The 20,202-nt window shown below is 39.8% G+C and overlaps 1 pseudogene; it reads right to left on the bottom strand.

Moving 5' to 3' along the window:
* Nucleotides 1-4,779: 4,779 nt before the first annotated feature.
* Nucleotides 4,780-16,367, bottom strand: LOC148734590 (uncharacterized; annotated as a pseudogene).
* Between the last annotated feature and the right edge of the window lie 3,835 nt (nucleotides 16,368-20,202).

The raw sequence follows: 20,202 nt of genomic DNA, 5'->3' as shown, positions 1-20,202 counted from the left end.
ATCTTTTTTCTATAGTTATCAATTATATGTGTTACAACAGGGAAAGTTTCGTGGCCAACAGATAAGTGCCGACTGCTTCTCTCATTCTAGACTTGGCCGGTTTTTGGGTCCTCAACGAAGAGAGACTCGCACACATTCTAGTCCTGATTACACTGATCTACCTTTATTGCTAAATAAAAGTGCTTCTCTAAATGTTGCCTAGGATGACAGGTCACGTTTCAATGCACCAAGGTCACGCTTTCTTTAGCTTTACTACACATGCATCTCGCCTTCGGTGAAACTGGTCATGGCCAAAAACAAAAAAAAAAAAGGGACGAAGCCCAAATTTGGAGCGGTATTTAAATAGTTGTGGCCGCGAAGTAGATATCTCGGGGCTAATTTCGCCAAATCTTGCTGTTGGAGCGAGACTCGCAGCCAAAATTGAGAGTCAGGCTCTGGACGAGAAGAACTCCAGATGATACGAGCTACGGCTCATCGCACTGGAGCAGTTCGCGGCACAGAACGGAGATGATGCCATTCTGTTCGGCCCAAGCAAAAAGCCCTTCTTAGCAGCCACATTATAAACCTTCATGCGTAAGTATTACTTTTCAGTATCGATCTAGTAATTACAGTAATCGCAGGTTCCGAGTTCTCAATCCACATTTGGTTATATCGGCGTTCTTTAGAGAACTATTTGATCAACGTTGTTTAGTTTGTATGCAGTGTATTCCTTAGATATTTCGTTGATTATGACAAAATCAGCTGAAATAATCACGCTGTTATTGGTTTTCATGGTTTTTAAATAACCTTTTTGATTCGCATAGTATTTTAACGTAAAAAAAGCGTTTGAACGTGTTTTTATCGAGATATAACAAGAACTGTTTGAACCAACTTAGTTGGAGGCATTATGCTTCCTTTTCCTTGATCTTAACTGCATTCGCATCTGAGGACTTGCAGGGCAATACTCGGGTTCCGTGAGTGCTTTACCACCTTGCTCATTACCACGTTCGTCATCGTTCTTATCAGCATTCTCATTCTCGCCCGCGTTTTGGTTCTTGTGGATGTCATCAAAGCTCAAAATAACCCGGGCTGTGGACACCTCAGAGGGTAATTCAGAAGCGAGTTCCTTTCTGCAGCTTGGGCATGGCACCCCGCACCGATGACATATACCGGGATGTTATCGAACCATGGTACAGTTAACGGTTCGTTTTCGGAGTAAGCTGCATTGATCCCAGTCGTAGTTTGCAACATCGCAAAATACGTTTTACACAAGAATCCCATATTTCGCGTTAAATATTTTATCTCAAAATATGGCTTTAATTAATTAGACACAGATTGAAACATCGCAAAATGCGTTTTACACCGAAATTCCATCTTTTGCTATAAGAATCCGATCGCGAAACATGGCTTTCATTGTCAGACCAAAAGTCCCATATTCCGCGTTAAAAATTTAATCGTTGACATAACTACCTACACACAATTACGTTTAGAAACTTGTTCTCAATTGGCTATAACTGAGAGGAAAACAGAATGGAATAAATGAAATGAGCCCGTCAGCTGTAGATGCTGGCGTTCTTGATCAGTCCCTTTACCCGTCACTTTAGTAGTAGGACCTCAGCTAAAATGGGTGGAAGACTGCAGGGTGTTTCTTCACAACTGGTATGCCACGGGTACGCACAATTTGCGTTCTATCAAATGTAAAAATCGTATAAAACTGTCACTGTTCTTTTACTAGGTTTTGCGTTCTTGCAAACTGTGGTCTCAAAAGCAAGACTGTAAGTAGACTTTAGTTTTTATACGATATATTGCGTGAACGCTATTTATATATGGCACTAGTAGATGTATCACATTTTGCGAGGTTCGTTCTCCGGTTTAAAAATGTCTTACTTTTCTTTTAAGAGGTTTTGCGTTATTGCAAATTATGGTTTCAAAAGTAAAGGTTACAGCCCATACTTTTGATATCACAGTTTGCAATAACGCAAAACCTGGTAAAAGAACAGTGACAGTTTAATACGATCGTTACATTTGATAGATCGCAAAATGTGGTACATTAACTCGAACAACAATTTGCGTTAACACATTATATGGCATAAAAAGTAAGGACCCTAAAGCCTTTACTTTTTATATCACATTTTGCGTCAACGCAATATATGGTATAAAAGGTAAGGATTATAGCCTTTACTTTTTACACATTTTATTGCGTTAACGCAATGTATGGTATAAAAAGTATGGACCCTATAGCCTTTCCTTTTTACTTCACATCTTACGTGAAAACATAATTTGCGGTCAGTAGATGTATCGCATTTCGCGATCGTTCATTAAAAGAATTAAAAAATGGAATAAAGACGCTCTTGACCAAACAGCCTGTCCACAATATTCGGGCCCAAGTAAAACTTTAAGGTATGTTGGTTGTTTCAGTTTCAATTGCACAATTGAGGTGCAACAATAGAGGTTACGACGTAATATCATTTAACTGATTCCATTATGGTTCTTTGCTTTGCTATTGACGTTATTGCAATGAGGTGCTAGCTATATGCATTCCACCGCCTGTACAGAACGATTATTTTAGAACCTCCATCAGTAGTCTATAGAGTGGGTGTATTTACTTGCAACAAACGCCTATACCCGTCACGAATGTGAGTTAAAAATCTCAAACACATTGTCGTTTTATAGTAATAAACTTTTAATAAACTTTTCATACGATAGATTTGATTATTCCCTAGTGTAGCGATTCAGTGTGCAATATTCGTGATGAAACACTTCTGGAGATCTACATGTGTAGACCTTCTCACCCATGGATCGAGACATATTTCATTTGATTTATTTGAAAAAAGGAAAATGCACGATGCATTCCATTTTATTGTTTGCATGGAACTGCTAGGATTCTCTGGAGGTGCTGTCATGATTTCAATGACTACTTTTAGGCCCGTATTTTGATCCAGTTCAAATGTACAAATACCTTTCTTGTAAGGCCTTTGACGCATGCAAGTAACAATTTTACTCTAACCCATACGACACCATTTATACTACAAACATATGAAATACATATATCTGAACTGCGGTTATGAAACGTATATGTGCACGATCCTTCGCAGTAAAGCACTATTTAAGCAATAGTGAAAATCAGACCTGAAAAAAGAAAAAATTTCAGGCCTGTACGGGATTCGAACCACTGACCTCTGCGATACTAGTGCAGCGCTCTACCAATTGAGCTAACCAAGCCAACTGGGAGCAGGCCATCAAATTAATTCGACATAAACCCGTAGATGATAAATCAAACAACAAACATATGAAATACATATATATGAACTGCGGTTATGAAACGTATATGTGCACGATCCTTCGCAGTAAAGCACTATTTAAGCAATAGTGAAAATCAGACCTGAAAAAAATTTCAAGCCTGTACGGGATTCGAACCACTGACCTCTGCGATACTAGTGCAGCGCCCTACCAATTGAGCTAACAAGCCAACTGGGAGCAGGTCATCAAATTAATTCGACATAAACCCGTAGATGATAAATCAAACAACAAACATATGAAATACATATATATGAACTGCGGTTATGAAACGTATATGTGCACGATCCTTCGCAGTAAAGCACTATTTAAGCAATAGTGAAAATCAGACCTGAAAAAAATTTCAAGCCTGTACGGGATTCGAACCACTGACCTCTGCGATACTAGTGCAGCGCCCTACCAATTGAGCTAACAAGCCAACTGGGAGCAGGTCATCAAATTAATTCGACATAAACCCGTAGATGATAAATCAAACAACACACATATGAAATACATATATATGAACTGCGGTTATGAAACGTATATGTGCACGATCCTTCGCAGTAAAGCACTATATTTATACAACTGTTTGCAGTAAATCTGGGACTGCTCAGTAGATAAGTGGACTAAAGTGGAACATGGAGTTAAGTTTGAATGATGATTATTAACATAATACTTCGCAGTAAAGCACATCATTTATACTGTTTCCATCTCTCCAGAAGTGTTCCATCACGAATGTTGCACTCTGAGCTGCTGCACTAACGAATAATCAAATCTGCCGAATCAAAAGTTTTTTAAAAGTTTGTTACTATAAAAGGACAATGCAATTAAGTTAAAATTTGAATTAAGTTATAAACAGGTCACTCTCAATTTCTATTGTGAGTTACAAATCTCAAGCACATATTCTAATTTTAAAAGCAAGGCTTAACTTAGCTTAACTTTCATCGGACTTAAAAGACAAAAGGTATGTACATGTATGTTAATAATCATCATTCAAACTTAACTCCATGTTCCACTTTAGTCCACTTATCTACTGAGCAGTCCCAGATTTACTGCAAACAGTTGCAATGCACAAATGGTTTAAGTTAAACAACAACAACAAATTTACAATATGAAAATCTAAAACAAATATTTAGCTGTATGCAAAAAAGTAGCAAAAATTTTTTACGTTCATTTCCACTTGCTCACTCCCGAGCAAGAAGCGAGTGGAGGAAACTGCAGAAATACTGGCCAGTAAAACCAATAACAGGTATTGAGAAGCCACATGGAAATTAAACTTCAGGGTACTACCTTTCATATTGTTGAGCAAAACTTCCACAATGAACTGCAGGCATATATATACATGTACATCGAGAAAACTACCATGTAAATTGACCAGTTATTTTAAAGTATAAAACAATTAAAAACACCAGCAAGATGTAATTCAAGCACTCCTACAAATACAGCACTCGAAAACAACCGGGTAGAACTATGCAAAAAATTCAACCCAGTAACAATGTAACCAGTCAGGATTCATGTAGGAAAGCAGGGAAATTTTTGTTGGCCACCGGCTACTTTATACATGGCCTTAACTTATTGATAGGAATTAAAATGTAGTCAGTGATTTCAGGAATAACATTCATCAATTTTGTTTACTAGAGTTTAAAAGTTTGTATAGTTTACCAGGTTTAACTTCATTGTACTGAGAAGAGGTGCTATTAACATCAAACCCATGACGTTGAAATAATGAATAAATAAGTTTACGTTGACTGTAAATGGAAGTATTTTGTCCTTTAGACGACTTAAAGTTACTCATTACCATAGTCAAATCTCTTAATGGTGGACAATGTTGGCCTCCAAGTTCCCAGATCTCCTTCACTTGCTCCAGACTTTCAACATTTCTTTGAATGGTTAATGAATGTAACCAGTCTAAACAGGATTGACCAGGAAGACCATATTTGGCATGGATGTTAAGAGTCACAGCATCTAATACCACGGAAGAGCTTGCTGGTGGCACTTGATGATACAAAATGGATGAAACGGAGGGTGAAGATAGCTGAAGAGCTGGAGCAGAAGCAGGAAAATTTTGATGAAATATCTGCAAGGCAGTGGATGCAGTGGATGAAACGAATGGGTGGAATATAGATAGACTTGAATAACTATGGAAACTTGACTGTGAAGAGGAAGGCTGACCATATGTCGGATGCGAAAGGCTTAAAGATGACGAAACTTGTTGGAACGGTGATGGTGTGACTTCCACTGGCAAGGAAGAGATAAAGGAAGCTTGAGGAGGCAATGTTGCAGGCTGTCCAGATAATGTGGAGGGTAAGAGTGGAGTTGATGAAGATAGCTGAGCATGAAAAAATGGAGATGCTGTACAACCCGTAGCAGAAGGATGCAGATCCTGTTGCACTGATAGTGGAATAACAGTTGACCACAGTGAGGCACAAGTTGTAGTAGGTGGGTAATGACTAGACAAAGTTGGCCTAGATGATGTAGTTGATGTAGATACAGAAGATGTCAAGGTAAATGATGTTAATATAGATGATGTCAAACTAGATGATGCCAACGTATATGGTATTGGTGCAGATGATGTTGATGAAGCTGACATTGCTGTAGATGATGTTGGTGTTGACAATGTGGATGATGTAAATGTGGATGATGATATGGTAAATGTAGGCTGCCCTGTGTTGCTGGCCTCCATCACTGAAATTAATACAGAAGACCAATACAAAATTTGACGGGCAGCATTCAGTGCTGAACCGCAGGCTGTTCCATCCGGATTCTCAGGAGAGTCCTAAAATGCTTTCAGTTGAGAGGAGACTTCCCTCAAGGAGTTAATAAATGGCAACGGGTGAAGTAATGAGGGCCGTTCACTTCTGGTATCAGTGATGGCTGTTATCCCAACAACTGCTTCATAATCTTTCACAATTCTTGGAACTGAACGGTGGCCATCACTGTCAAGAATTTCTCTTATTTTAGTTGATTCCCTTAGTTTAGATAGAAAGTCCACGAGCTCACTGTCCTGTGCACAAGATAACAAATAAAGTAGAAAATTTAAAATAGAAAATCTGCAATGAATAGATTTTGTACTTCAGATATAAAATTATCCCGGCATTATCATACAGTATGTGTCTAAACCCAAGCTTCCGTAAATTGTGAGTCAAAATCAAGCCAAAGGTAATTGAGAATGTGATCAATGCTAATCTAATTTCTTTTTCTGCATGCCTTTGAGAGGTTCAGTTTTACAGTGAAATAACCCATTAAGTGGAATGACATATTTTTATAATTTATATAAGTTGACTGAAAAAACATGCAGTGTTTAAAAATGAATGTTTTTAAATGGGTGGGGGTAGACTCTAAAAACATGGCTTGTTGAAACATCGAATGTTGACCTGCTGAAAGCAGTGAATAGTTAAATTAACTTATTTTATTTATGATGTATTTATTCAATAATATTTACAAAATTTTCCCTGAGGTAGGTGGGTATAGCTCCCCTGCTAGGCAAACCCAACACCTAACCATCCATTAAAAAATTGACAACCCATTCCTTGGAAGCCCAATAAAAATAACAATGGATAGAAAAACATTGAGAAATTAACAAGAACAATGTGTTGCAGTATTGACATGGCAGCACTTCGGATAGACTAACTTATAAGAACGAATGTCAAAAGGATTGCACATTGAACTTAGTCTAATTTTAAAAAAACCCATTTTAACTTTTTCGTAAAAGGAACTAACTCTACCCTCGATCTTATAGCGATATGTAATGCATTCCACAGATTAGTTATTCGGATGAAGAAGGAATTACGAAAAAGAGATGTTTTAGCAGTTTTGTTGTTGAGAAAAAGCCCAGAAGGTCCCTGACGGGAATGCACACTACCAAATTGAGCAAATCTATCTAAATTAATATCAACAATTCCGTAAATACACTTCTAGAAAAATAATAAATCAAGACATTCCAGCCAGAAGTTGATAGGTAGGAGTTTCAGGTTCAAGAGTCTGCATGTCCTTGTAAGAGTGTTCAGAGTTCTTGCAAATCAAACATGTAGCTGATCCTTTTAATATTTTCTGCTTCCTGCATCAGCGTAGGAGATTGCGGCGCCCAAAGTTGCGAGGCGTAACACAGATTTAGAGTGCACAAGAGAGATATAAGGCAGCTTCAGAGACTCCTTATCGGGGTCACCCTCACTCCCAGCATTATGTTAGATTTTGCAACCATCTGAGCAATGTGTGCAGTCCACTTCAAGTCCTTCGAGACAATGATGCTAAAGTCTTTTGCAGAAGAGACAAATTTAAGATCTTTATCCATTAACCTATATAAGCTTCGGAGCCTTGTCTTTTTCTTGTTATCCTGGGGTTTACACATTTAGATGGTTGAAAAAAATCTCATTATCAGTGGAACAATTCTGTAAGCTATTCAGGACATTTTGGATGTCAAGGAAATCAAATTGGTACATATTACTCAAATAGCTGAAGCAAAAGTCAACAGAAATAAAGAAAATTTTGTCATGAAAAACAAATGTCTTTAGGAACTTTGATATACAAGACAAGAATATTCTTTGTAATGAAAAAATCCAAGCTAAAACCACTTAAAGTGTTTCTAGTTGATTTTGTTAAACAACCTGTAAAGTCATGAGATTTTTGTGAATATATAGAGAAAAAAGAGTTTACCTCATCATTTACATCACTCTCTGAACCAGAAGAATCTTCATATTCAGATACTGATTAATTCTATAAAATAAGCAGGACAAAAAGATAACAATAAATTTATTGCTACATTTTAAGTGCTTTTAAAATCAGTTTGTATGCACAAATGAACATTGAAGCCTACACACTGAATTAAACACACCCTTGTTGAAGGCCCAAATGTAGTAACTTTTCACAATAATAAAAAAGTTCCAAGTGCAATAGCATTCAGTCAAATTTGTCAAAGAAATACTTGATCACTATTTAACTATCTCAAGGAAGTTTAACAAGTCTATTTTGTTACTCGGTAGCCGAATAAACTTTGAAACTATTGAACCATGTGCTTTCTTCTTTCTCTCGTCTTCTTTTTACCGCAAAGGCTTATGGGTAAATAGACTCACGGGTGCTCATGGGTCACGGACCTCACACTCTCCCCCCCCCCCCCGAAAAAGGTCCTCCATAAACAACACGGCATACAATACAGGTATCTCTTAGTAAAAATTTTTGCAAACTAACGTCACGTTTGTATTTGTGGGTTGCGCAATCCCACAAACAACAAACTGTCAAATAATCACTCTTAAACTAAGGACGAAAGTGTCTGTCTTTGATTAGACACTTGGAACCTTCAATAATGGAACAAGATGCCTAATATGTTAATTATAACATGTGCACTTGGTCGTATGTGTCCGATAACAACAATAATCATCATAACAAAACGTTCTCATGCGTAGTCTCTGACAGTGTTTTTGACCTGTTCCTGAACTGGTCTAATGATTACCAGCAAACTGGGTACGGAGGAATGACTGAAAATTCAGATTGTGGACAGTACCAAAATGATGGATACTGAGGTGATGTGCTTAGCCACGGTGGGGGCAGGTTTGCTGTATTTGAAACCATATTCATGTTAGTGGTTACTCCTGGGTAGAAGGTAGGGTGACCAGGTACGTCATAAGTCACACGGACAGGTGGTCTTCTAATGCGCAGCTTCCGGTTTTCTACGATAGGTTGGGGTGTAGAGGATGGGGACTGTTCAGGTTCTGTACGGGTATTGGGTGGGAACTCATTCTGCAGGTCATCGACGGGTAGGTCAGGTTTTACATCCTCTGAAGTGTCTGCAGAACCACTTATAGCTACATACTCCTGTATATCTTGCTCTTCTGTTCGTGGATGTTCCACAGTGTTGTTTGAATATTGGGCCTGTTGTTGGTTAGGTGGAAAGGATGGGATGTCGTTGTCTTCGTCGTCCTCGTCGTCTTGACCAGTTGAACGTGGGGTGTGGATTAAAGGTTTGTTGTTCTGCAACGGAGGTCTCCGCTGTCGCTTCCAAGAATGAAGTTTAGTCTTGGGTCGTACATCAGCCTCCTCCACTGGTAAGTATCTGCAAGGTAAGAGTAAGTTGCGGTGCAACACTCTCTTCTTTGTCCCAGCCTCTAATCGAACTCCGTAAACTGGGGAACCTGCACCTTTCTGTTCTACGACGACATACGCGTCATGTCCCCAGTATGATCCCAGCTTCGCTGGCCCTCCTCGTGCACTCATGTTCCGGACCAGTACCCTGTCACCAGTTTCCAGCACAATGCTACGCACCTTCTTATCGTACTGCCCCTTACCCCGCTGAGCATTTCGCTGGACGATTTCAGAGGCAAGTTTGTAAGCCTCTTACATAGCATTCCTCCATTTCTTCACATAGTCTGGATAAGAGCCAAACCCACTTGGAGGCTTGAGATTAAACATCATATCAATAGGAGGGCGTGGGGCTCTCCCAAACAGTAAGAGAAATGGTGCATAACCGGTGGCATCGTTCTTTGTACAGTTGTACGCATGAACCATTTTGTTTAAATGGTCACGCCATCCTGATTTACGCTTCTCAGGCAAAGTCCGTAGCATGCACAGGAGAGTCCTATTGAATCGTTCCACTTGGCCATTACCCTCGAGGTGGTAAGGTGTTGTTCTGAAGTGGTAGGCTCCAATGAGTCTATCCAAGTTGAAAAACAGTTTGTTCTCAAATTCATCGCCCTGATCATGGTGGATTGTTTCAGGGACTCCAAACCGTAAGATAAAATCATTTTAGATCTTTTCTGCCGCCGTTTTTGCAGACTTGTCCCTGGTTGCATAAGCTTGAGCATATCGCGTGAAATGGTCCATTACGACCAAAATGTATTCATAGCCTCCAGAACTGGCTCCGAGGTGAAGAAAATCAACTGATATCATCTGAAAGGGTGCCGTGGTTATAATGGGCTGCAACGGTGCTCGTTGTTTCACTGCTGGTGGTTTTTGTTTCAAACAGCGACAAACTTTTGTGACATAATGTGAAATGTCCTCTTTCATGTTGGGCCAGTAAAACCGTGACTTAGCCAAGTCGAGTACTCTCTCTACACCTAAATGACCCATGTCTTGATGGAGTTCTTTAAAGATTGTCATACGAAGTTGTTGTGGTAAGACGACTTGTTGAATTGTGTTGGTCTTACGGTACAAGATAGTATCACTGCCTAGAACTAGTTTGTTCCATTCAAGTAACAACTGTTGGACACCTCTAGATTCTCTTTTACTCTCTTTTACTGAGGGACGTTTTCCAGTCCTTACAAGATGAATAACTCTACTTATTACAGGATCCAATGCTTGCGCTTGCCTAACATCAACATGCTGCTCTATACTTGGGCTGCCACAGTTATCATTAAATGCTATTACGGAATCTGTCAAGGAAGTTAGCCATGGGAGGTGACCTTCACCTTGAAGTTGAGCGGAAAAGATGGTGACTTTCACAACTTCTGGACTACTTTGATGACAGCTACTTCTTATGTAGTCCTCCATGTTTAATGACTGTCGCAAAAAGGTGTCGACATCGTTATTAGACTTCCCTGGGCGGTACTTCACGTCAAATCTGAAATCTGCTAGTTCTCCAACCCAGCGCAAACTTGTTGCATTTAACTTAGCAGAGGTAAGGACATATGTCAATGGATTGTTGTCTTTAGAGACGGTAAATTCCGATGCATAATAGAGGTAATCACGAAACTGCTCGACAATGGCCCACTTCAGCGCAAGGAATTCTAATTTGCCGCCATGGAGGTTATAGTTTTTTTCAGCGGGTGTGAGAGCACGCGATGCATATGCGATGACTCGAATCTTTCCATCTTGGCGCTGATAGAGAACTGCTCCTAGGCCGTCCTGGCAGGCATCTGTATGGACAATAAATGGTTTTTCATAATCAGGGTACGCCATAGTCGGTGGGTTGGTGAGGTGCTCGATCAGTTCATTTAACGATTTGTGATGTGTTTGAGTCCACCTTATCGGTGTTCCAGATGGTAGTTGGCCCCTCTTTTTGTCAGCAGTCCTGGTAGCACCCTTGGGTGTGGTTCCCTATTTGGTTTTATTCAACAGTTCATACATCGGCTTGGCAATTTTGACAAAATTTGGGATATAACGAGGGTAATAACCCAGGAATCCAACGAACTGCCTGATTTCATCAACGGTTAATGGTTTTTCTGCGAGACTGATGACAGCGGCTATTCCACTGGGATCAACTCTATAACCGTCTTTTTACACAATACGCCCCAGAAAGTAAACTTCTCTTTAGAACAATCTACACTTGAGTGACTTCAGTTTGATTCCCTGTTGTCGGAGGCGGCGAAGTACCTTTCGCACATGCTCGACATGCTCTTCAAACGACTTGCTGAATACGATAACATCGTCTAAGTACGGGATCGCTATTTCATCTCTTAACTCGCCCAAACAGTGTTCCATATATACCTTTGAAAATTGGCCGGAGCATTTGTTAAACCGAAAGGTATGCGCACCCACTCATATAGTCCCCACGGCGTAATAAAGGCAGTGTATGGGCGGCTCTTTGGTGAGATGAACCCCTGGTGGTAGGCCTTTCCTTGATCTAATACAGAAAACCAATAATTGCCACCTAAACTATCCAAGGTTTCCTAAATGCGGGGGATTGGGTGTCGGTCAGGGGTAGTGCGACAGTTCAATTCTCGATAGTCCACACATAGACGTAAGGACCCATCTTTTTTTCTCACGCAAACAACTGGGGATGAATATGACGATCGAGATTTCGTGATAAATTGTTTATTAAGTAGGTCTTCAATGTAGTGTTTCACCTCCTGATAAAGTGGTCTTGGGATTGAGACAGTCTTTTTAGACTGGTGCACTATCGGACAAGTCAATATCCATCTCTAGTCCTTGTATGCAACCAATATCACCGTCACTTTTTGCAGAAGATGCAGCTTCCTCTTTTAACATCTTCCGGACTACTTTCTGCTGCTCCATAGTTAATCCGCTCATATCAAATTCCGGGGTGGTGGTGTTTGACTTGCTATCATGTTCTCCAGTAGCCGAACTTAAACTATCCTCGCACTGTGACTCAGTCTCTCTACAATCAACTGTGTCGGTCAGTTTGATTTCCATGGGTGTAACCGATTTGACCAGTTGCAATCTACCTAGTGAGGTACGGCGTGGGAGGACAATGTCATTGTTACTCGTGTTTTGAACTTCGATATCGACCCTAGATACTGATCTCTTCTAAACGGTTGTTAGTGTTTCATATACTTCAAGTCCTGTTGGCTACTGAGATAACTCTTAGGCTCAAACACCCCTGGTATGTTACTGACTACGGGACCGGTGTTTGCCCTCTATGCCACCTTGACTACTTGACCACAGGGAATAACAGTGTCTCTTTTCGACGTTCTCACATTGCACAGAAAATCATCATCTGGGGTTTGAATAAGACTGACCAGGGCTTCCAACTGACTTTCACCACTATCCACGAATCCTGTTTTGAGGGAATTTAGGATGCAAGAGCCTGGGGAGGTTACTCCTTCCTGGTTGGCCACTTTAACTAACTCTTCGATAACGTTGTAGCTCAGTATTGGCATTTCTAAAAGATCAACAGTAATAAGAAAGGGAACGTGTACTTCTTGTCCTTCTTGGGTAGGTGACGGAAGTTGCACTCTCACGTCGGTTCAACCAATATAGGGAATCTTGGTTCCATTAGCGGCAGTGAGATCGAGTCCAACATTGATCAGTTCCAAGATGTCTTTTACTTCTGTTCCTGGAAGCTTTTCCTCTAACATGGCCCTTGTCATTATCGACACCTGAGCCCCAGTGTCCCACAGAGCTAATACTTCAGTATCATTCAGAAGACACTTAACAGTGCACTTTCTTCCAACCAGGTTAACAATCTTAGCATGCTGTGCAGGTTTCAGGTGACTAACAAATGCTGTCTGGGTAGATTCGGAGGTCTCCCTCTGTGATAGTTTCTTTGTAGCCTTATTGTCTCTGTGGTTTAGCCATTGTTCCTTTTGACATTGCCGAGAACAGTACCACATAACCTGGCATTGGGAACAGCGGCGATAAGGGACTCGTGTTTCTACTCTGCCGCAACAATTACATCGGTGGGACATGTGTGAGGTGTCGGCTAGTTGTGGTCCCGCTGAAGCAGCCGGTTTCCATTTAAAGGTCGCTGTCCAGGAAATTCACCATGACGGCAACAAATGGCATAATGGCTGTCACTTCCATTTTTAAAATAGTGACTACACCACTGTTCGTTGTTAGTGAGGCAAGCTGGGCACCTCGGTGGGCGGTTCCTTTCTTGTAAACTACGATTTCCATTCTCCCTTTCACTGCTCCATCTGCCTCCTCTCCCTTGGCCTGATTGAGGGGCTGTGTCAGATTTTGCCTTAACTTCAGCCTTAAGTGCTTCTACCTTCCCCTCAAGTTCTTGTAGTTCTGTTTTCGTACCGCCGGGTGACTTAGATTCCCTTTTGAAAGCAGGTGATTGACCAGTAGGTAAGTTCGGGTGATTGGGATGATAACTCACCAATCTGCGACACCACAGGTGATTTGACCTTGGACTGGCCCCTCAGTTTCTTGACTCTTTCTTCCTCAGCAGAAACTGCCACATTCAGCTGGTGGATTAATTCTTCATCCTCAACCAAGGGATTACTTAGGAATGGGCCAAGCTTGGTTCTATTGTTTTCATCCTGGAGCCCTGTCTCAACAGTCCGGCGAAAAAGCTGTTGGATGTGGTCAGCTTCATACTTCAGTGGGTCTTCCCCTTCCTGACTCGCAAATAGTATCTTCTGTCTCAAATCAAGGGCTCGCATGAGGTATGCCTGGGGTGTTTCTTTCCCATGTTGGCAGATGGATGCTAAACTCTGGTACAGTTCTGCTGTGTTCTTTACCCCATAATGACTGCGAAGGATCTTCTTTAGACGATCAAGAGAGAGCTTCTCGAAGGATTCCAAATAACTTCTTAAAGTTAATCCAGGGTTGATGGCACGGATCACTCCATCCACAATCTCATGTTCTTTGTATTTTTGTGCAACCCCAGTGTCAATCTGTTTCCGTAATGAGCTGTAATTCAACTTATCCTTTTGTTCCGGGTCTCTAATTTGGCCTGTTATTTTAAATTGACGCCTAAGGACACTTGTGGATTCAACAAGAGCGTGCAAGGAGGGTAGCGTGTCACCACTTGGTTGTGGGCTTAACTCTGGCTTGCCCTTACCACCCGATTTCGAGATGTGCTGTTTGTGCAGTAGCTTAAGCTCTTCGATCTCTTTCTTTAAACCTTTGAATAACTCACTCTTATCTTCATCAACATCTTCGAGTGGCGGTGGAATGTCAATAAACATCTTAACAATAGCTTGAAGGAAAGTCACTTTCTCTTCTTCCTCGATACTTATCAATTCTTTCTCAATATCATTTGTGATAATAAAATAATTGAGACTTTCGTTTTATCCTTCACGTTTTCTTCCTTAATTTTTAGATATTTTGCAACAAGCTTAATCTGCTCTACGTTGGCCTTGCAAAGTTCCGTGTGAATTCTCAATTGAAGCTCCTCCGCCATCTCTTTACTTGAATTTTGATCGTGATACCTTACTCGGAAGTTATACAGGCTGTTTAGTTTTCTCTTACCTCGTTTATCATTTGATAATTAAGACAGTTCGCTCGGTCGAGTGGCCATCGCTCGATGCTGCTCGATGTAATCGAATTGCTTCTGGACTTTTCGAATTTTCCGCATGAAACGACGACCGTTTTTCCCTCTGTCGGCTGATTAGCCTTGCCAGAAACACCAATTATGTTACTCGGTCGCCGAATAAACTTTGAAACTATTGAACCATGTGCTTTCTTTTTTTCTCTCGTCTTCTTCTTTTTACCACAAGGGCTTATGGGTAAATACACTCACGGGTGCTCATGGGTCACGGACCTCACACATTCACCCGTTGACAGTCATTATCAATCTAAACTTAACTTCAAAAGTACATCATGCTTGCATCACTTTTAAGACTTTTCTTTACAGAATTGCAATAACGTTTCCGTGGTAATATGTCTCGCAAACTTAATAATAATAATGATAATAATAATAATAATAATAATAATGACCTTTATCATCATACTTCCACATAGTGGCTCTTCGCTACTAATATAAAAAAACTAACTATATACATAATACTTACAATAAATCAAAATTGATAAAATAGTGAATAATAAAAGCTATAATAGATTATCCATTGTATGTCAGTATGTGTCTTTTAAGATTTATACAAAGAAGTGCATGGTCACTGCAATTCCTTAGCTCGCAGGAAGCTTATTAAAAGCTTCTGCAGCTTGATCTTGTAAAGTGTTCTTCTCAATTTTGTTGGCAAGTTCTAATTTTGGTGGAGCTAATGACCTGTGTTGCTTGAGTTTTAGTGGAAAGTCCTCATTGTATAATGACTTGTGCGCTAGCTTAGCTATATTAAATTCTAAACGCTCTTTGATTGTGAGCCAACCTAGCTTTCTAACATCCTGGAGTCCAGCAAATTTAGTTAACACAAAACCCTTAGTTCACAACCACTTAATTCACAACACTTAATTCACAAACTAGGATGTAATCACTGTGCACACTTATGACAATAAAAGTACGTAAAGCTGTACCTCCACTTCTTCTTCTTCTTCTTAAATTAATTTAATAATAATTTCTTATATAGCGCATTAAAATTGAACTCTATGCGCTTTACAATTACAATTAACAAAATTTCAATAAAAATCATATACATGCTTTTTTCGCTACTCTATCTAAACTAATGAATTATTACGTGTTATACATATATTTGACAACGTACGTTATCAAAAAATTAATTTTTGTGGATTAATTTTTGAAAAGACAAGTTTTCATTAAGCATTTAAAGGAGTCAAAAAATTCGGCGTTTTTTATGCATTCAGGTAGTTGATTCCACAAATACGGTGCAGCGTAGGAGTTTTCTTCTTCTTCTTCAGACATTGGCTCTTCAGGCAACAACTATCAATATAAAAGATTTACTTGAAAACAAATAAAAACTGTGGAAAATGAGGAAAGCATGATACATATCGGCTATATCAATGTAAAAGCCCAGGAACAGCGATCATTTGCCTTCTCCCCTCCTCCCTCTAAAACCTACCAGCAAATAAGAGGCCATTGCAAAACAAAACCTTCCCCTCCCCCACCCCATGGTACCCATAACATTATTGCTCTTTGGTAGGGCATGTGGGACTTGATAGGATGTAAATGGTCTTTGTGAGCATGTAAGCCCAGTGCTTTTTTCAGGAATGCAAAAGCAGTCATCGCATTTCTCTTGGAAGCAGCAAGCACATTAGAAAAAAAATCAATGTATGAGCAGAAAGCACTCAGTAAATTTTCAGCTAACAACAGTCCTTTTTTGTTAATTTTCCACTTTGATCCAATCAGAATTTAGATATCATCCTTTCAGTACCACACTCTACCCCTGAATATGCCCTGTGATCTAATGGTATCTATAAATCTTCCAAATAAATGGTTGATTAGATGGCATTTAACCACACTTTTATTTTTGTACCAAGAAACCTATAAAGCAAGATTTGATAAATTTCAAGCAATTGCACAAATTTCAAGGAGTAAATAAGCAATTGCAATGCTTTTGCAAGTACAAGCAAGCCAAGACTCAAATAATGCCTGCTGTTGGATCGAACACTTGACAATTTGCTCTTGTGATTTACAAGCTTTTTTAGTGTCCTCCCAACATCACAAGTAGATTTAATGAACTGGCAAACCCCTAAGGAGTGTGGTTTATTGCTTTTATGAAATAACTAAGGGAAAGGTTCCGCTTTCAAAGAAATAGGAATCTATATCCTATTTCTTTATTAAATGTCTTATTCTTAACAAGTTCATTGGATGACAAGGTTAAACAATCACAGGTGCTGAAAGAATAAGACACAGGTACGGGTATAGCACCACACACAAAATCCACATATATAGGCAACAAAAGCATTTAAAAGTTATCTTAAAGTTATAAAAGTCATATATGAAAGGAAAGGAAAATGGCAAACTTCCACGGTACAATGTATCTAATGATTTTAAAGTTTCTTTCAGGAGGAAATTTAGTAAATTGTGGCACGAGTCATTTTTCCCAAAAGTACAAGACTACAAAAATTTTTCAAGTTTACAAACTTCACAGACTGACGAAAGGTATCAAGAATAAAGGTTACTTCCAGAAATCCTGCTTTAGAAATTTATTATGCATTTCTGGCATTCTTTAGTTATACCCTACAATTTTATGACAAGTAGGTCACCTAACAGCATAGCTGCAAAGGGCATATTGTTAGTAAGAGAAGGTCTCCGAAATCTGTGAATGACATGGTGTAAAATGAAGGATACGAAACACAATAGGCTCTTTTCACGCGGGAGCCATTTTGGAATGAAACCGAGGCTAATAACGCATGAAATCCAAGATGGCGGATAACCGGCCGAATGGGCCTGTTTATTCTGTAAGTTCACTAGTAGTTTCTAGCTGGACTTCTTCACTAGAGCGGCTTCCTGAAATTGTCATGAAAGATGCGGATGATTTTTTAAACGTAGAAAAAGCCCCTAAAAGTGGTCGCGTAAAAGGATACAGGTTCTTCGGGGAAGGATTTATCCACGAATTTCAAGGCTTGAGAAGCTCTTAGTTTTAGCTGTTCTCGTGTCACAGAACGTTAAATGGAAGGAGGTTCGTATCTTTTGTTTTAGTTGCTACACACCCTGAGAACGAGAGTAAAGTGTACATGAAGTGTAAGTGTTTTAAAGCACTAAAAAAGAACGAGGACCCGCATGAACTTAAGGTCAGTATATAGAATTTGTTTTGTTTATGAAGACTGAAGTTGCTATTCGTACGGTGGTCTTATTTTCTACTTTCTGTTCTTGTGGTAGTTTCAGATCACACTCCGATTTGAGACTGGTTAGATAATTCATAGGACGTGACAAGCGTGGCAATGACGAATGGTTGCTTAATAACTCGCTCTACAATACTATATCTCTTACTCCTCATTTCTGCTCAACTTTGCTATCGTTCCAATGGGAAATGCATTCATAAGAGCAAATCGGTTTTTTGCCCAAAATTCAGACTTACCTGGCTGGCCCACAACACGAGGTTTCTACACTATCCTTGCTTAACTAGCTCGTCTATCCGCCATCTTGGCAGAACAATCACCGGAAAAGGTTATTACAATAGACGCCTGAACTACTATTCTAATTCTTCGAGCTCCTACCAAGCTATACGAATGCATGTATCCGGAGACGTCTCCTTGAATCCTGGTCCCGATAAATGTATTATTTGCAACAAGACTGTGGCGACAAACCACAGGGCGGTTAGCTGTGACTCATGCAATGGATGGACTCACATAAAGTGCGGGAACATTAAGCCTAATCCGTATAAAGCTGTGCAATCGATGGATAACTTTGAATGGTTTTGCCAACCCTGTCTGGACGCTAGATTATCAAACAATGTTCCAGATAACACTGATGATTATGTACGACACGAAGACGATTACCTCGAAAGGTTTGCTACCTCTTTGAATACATCGCACAACGATCTACGCATCGCGCATCTCAGTGTATGCAGTCTTCGAAATAAAATAGATGATATTCGTCTTCTACAGAAAATTAGCAGATTTGATGTCCTAGCAATCGGCGAAAGCCATTTAAACGCCTCAATACCTGATAATGTGCTACAAATTCCTGGTCTTAAATTCATACGTTGTGATAGATCTCAACGTAAAGGCGGCGGCGTGATCATGTATTATGCTGAACATTTATCCGTTAATCATCGCAGAGATTTGGCAGCCTCAGACATCGAAGCTCTCTGGATACAGGTTAAATTTCCTACAAACACTACTCTGTTCTCCGTAATCTATAGGTCTGAGCTAGAGTCTACGAATTTCTTTGAAAGCTTTCGTGGAGTCCTCGAAGAAGCTTGGCTTAAAAACTGACAGCATTTTTATACTTGGTGATTTTAACTGTTGTTTATTAAATAGGGGCCCTAATAACATGCCTACTTTTGGCAAAACGAAGAAGCTGTTAGGGACGTTTGAATACTTTAATATGCAAAACATTATCTCTCAACCAACTAGAATAACATCTACAACGGAGTTCCTAATTGACCTTATTGTTACAACTAAAGCAAACATGGTTCGTCAATGCGGCGTGCTGCCATTGGGCATATCTGATCACAGTTTAGTTTACGCCACTTTGAAATTGAAATCCAAAAGACCCCCTCCCAAGATTGTCCGCTCAAGAAACTTCAAGAGATGCAACATTCAAGATTTCAAGAAAGATATCGAACTTATACCTTTTCACCTACTGGACATATTCGAAGACAAAGACGACGTCCTTTGGGGCTGGAATCTTTTGTTCAACGATGTTTGTGATTTCCACTCCCCTTATAAAGACGTCAAGGTTCGCAGCGTCTGTTCACCATGGATTAACAGCGAAATAAGATTAAAGATGAACAAACGGTTTAAAATTTCAAAGTAGCCACTCGCACAAGAGATCCGGTCAAATGGAAGGAATACAAAAGATTACGTAATGAAATCACCACGGACGTACGTCGGGCGAAAACTAAACATTTCAAGAACCAACTAATTGAAATAAAAACCTCTGCGGAGTATTGGAATCTTCTTCGCAATGCCACTGCACCAAAACTTAGAAAGGCTATTGGACCCTTGAAGAGGGAAGATGGTTCTCTGGCAGTCGATAGTAAGGAAAAATCAAATCTGATGAATTCTTTCTTTTCTAATATAGGAATTAATCTAACAAGGAACTCTTCATTCACAAAAGTCAACACTGCCACAACATTAAAGTCTGTTCCTATTATCAAAGACGTTATTTTATCAAAATCTGAAATTGAAAAGCCTTTATCAGATCTTAAATGGAATAAAGCTACCGGTCCCGACCAGATTTCTTCCAGAACTCTAAAAACTGCCGGGAATGCGTTGGTCCATCCATTATACCATATTTTTTGT

The sequence above is a fragment of the Stylophora pistillata genome, chromosome 3 (assembly GCF_964205215.1).
Source record: "Stylophora pistillata chromosome 3, jaStyPist1.2, whole genome shotgun sequence".
Taxonomy (NCBI): Eukaryota; Metazoa; Cnidaria; class Anthozoa; order Scleractinia; family Pocilloporidae; genus Stylophora; species Stylophora pistillata.
This window is presented reverse-complemented; position numbering and strand designations above follow the sequence as displayed.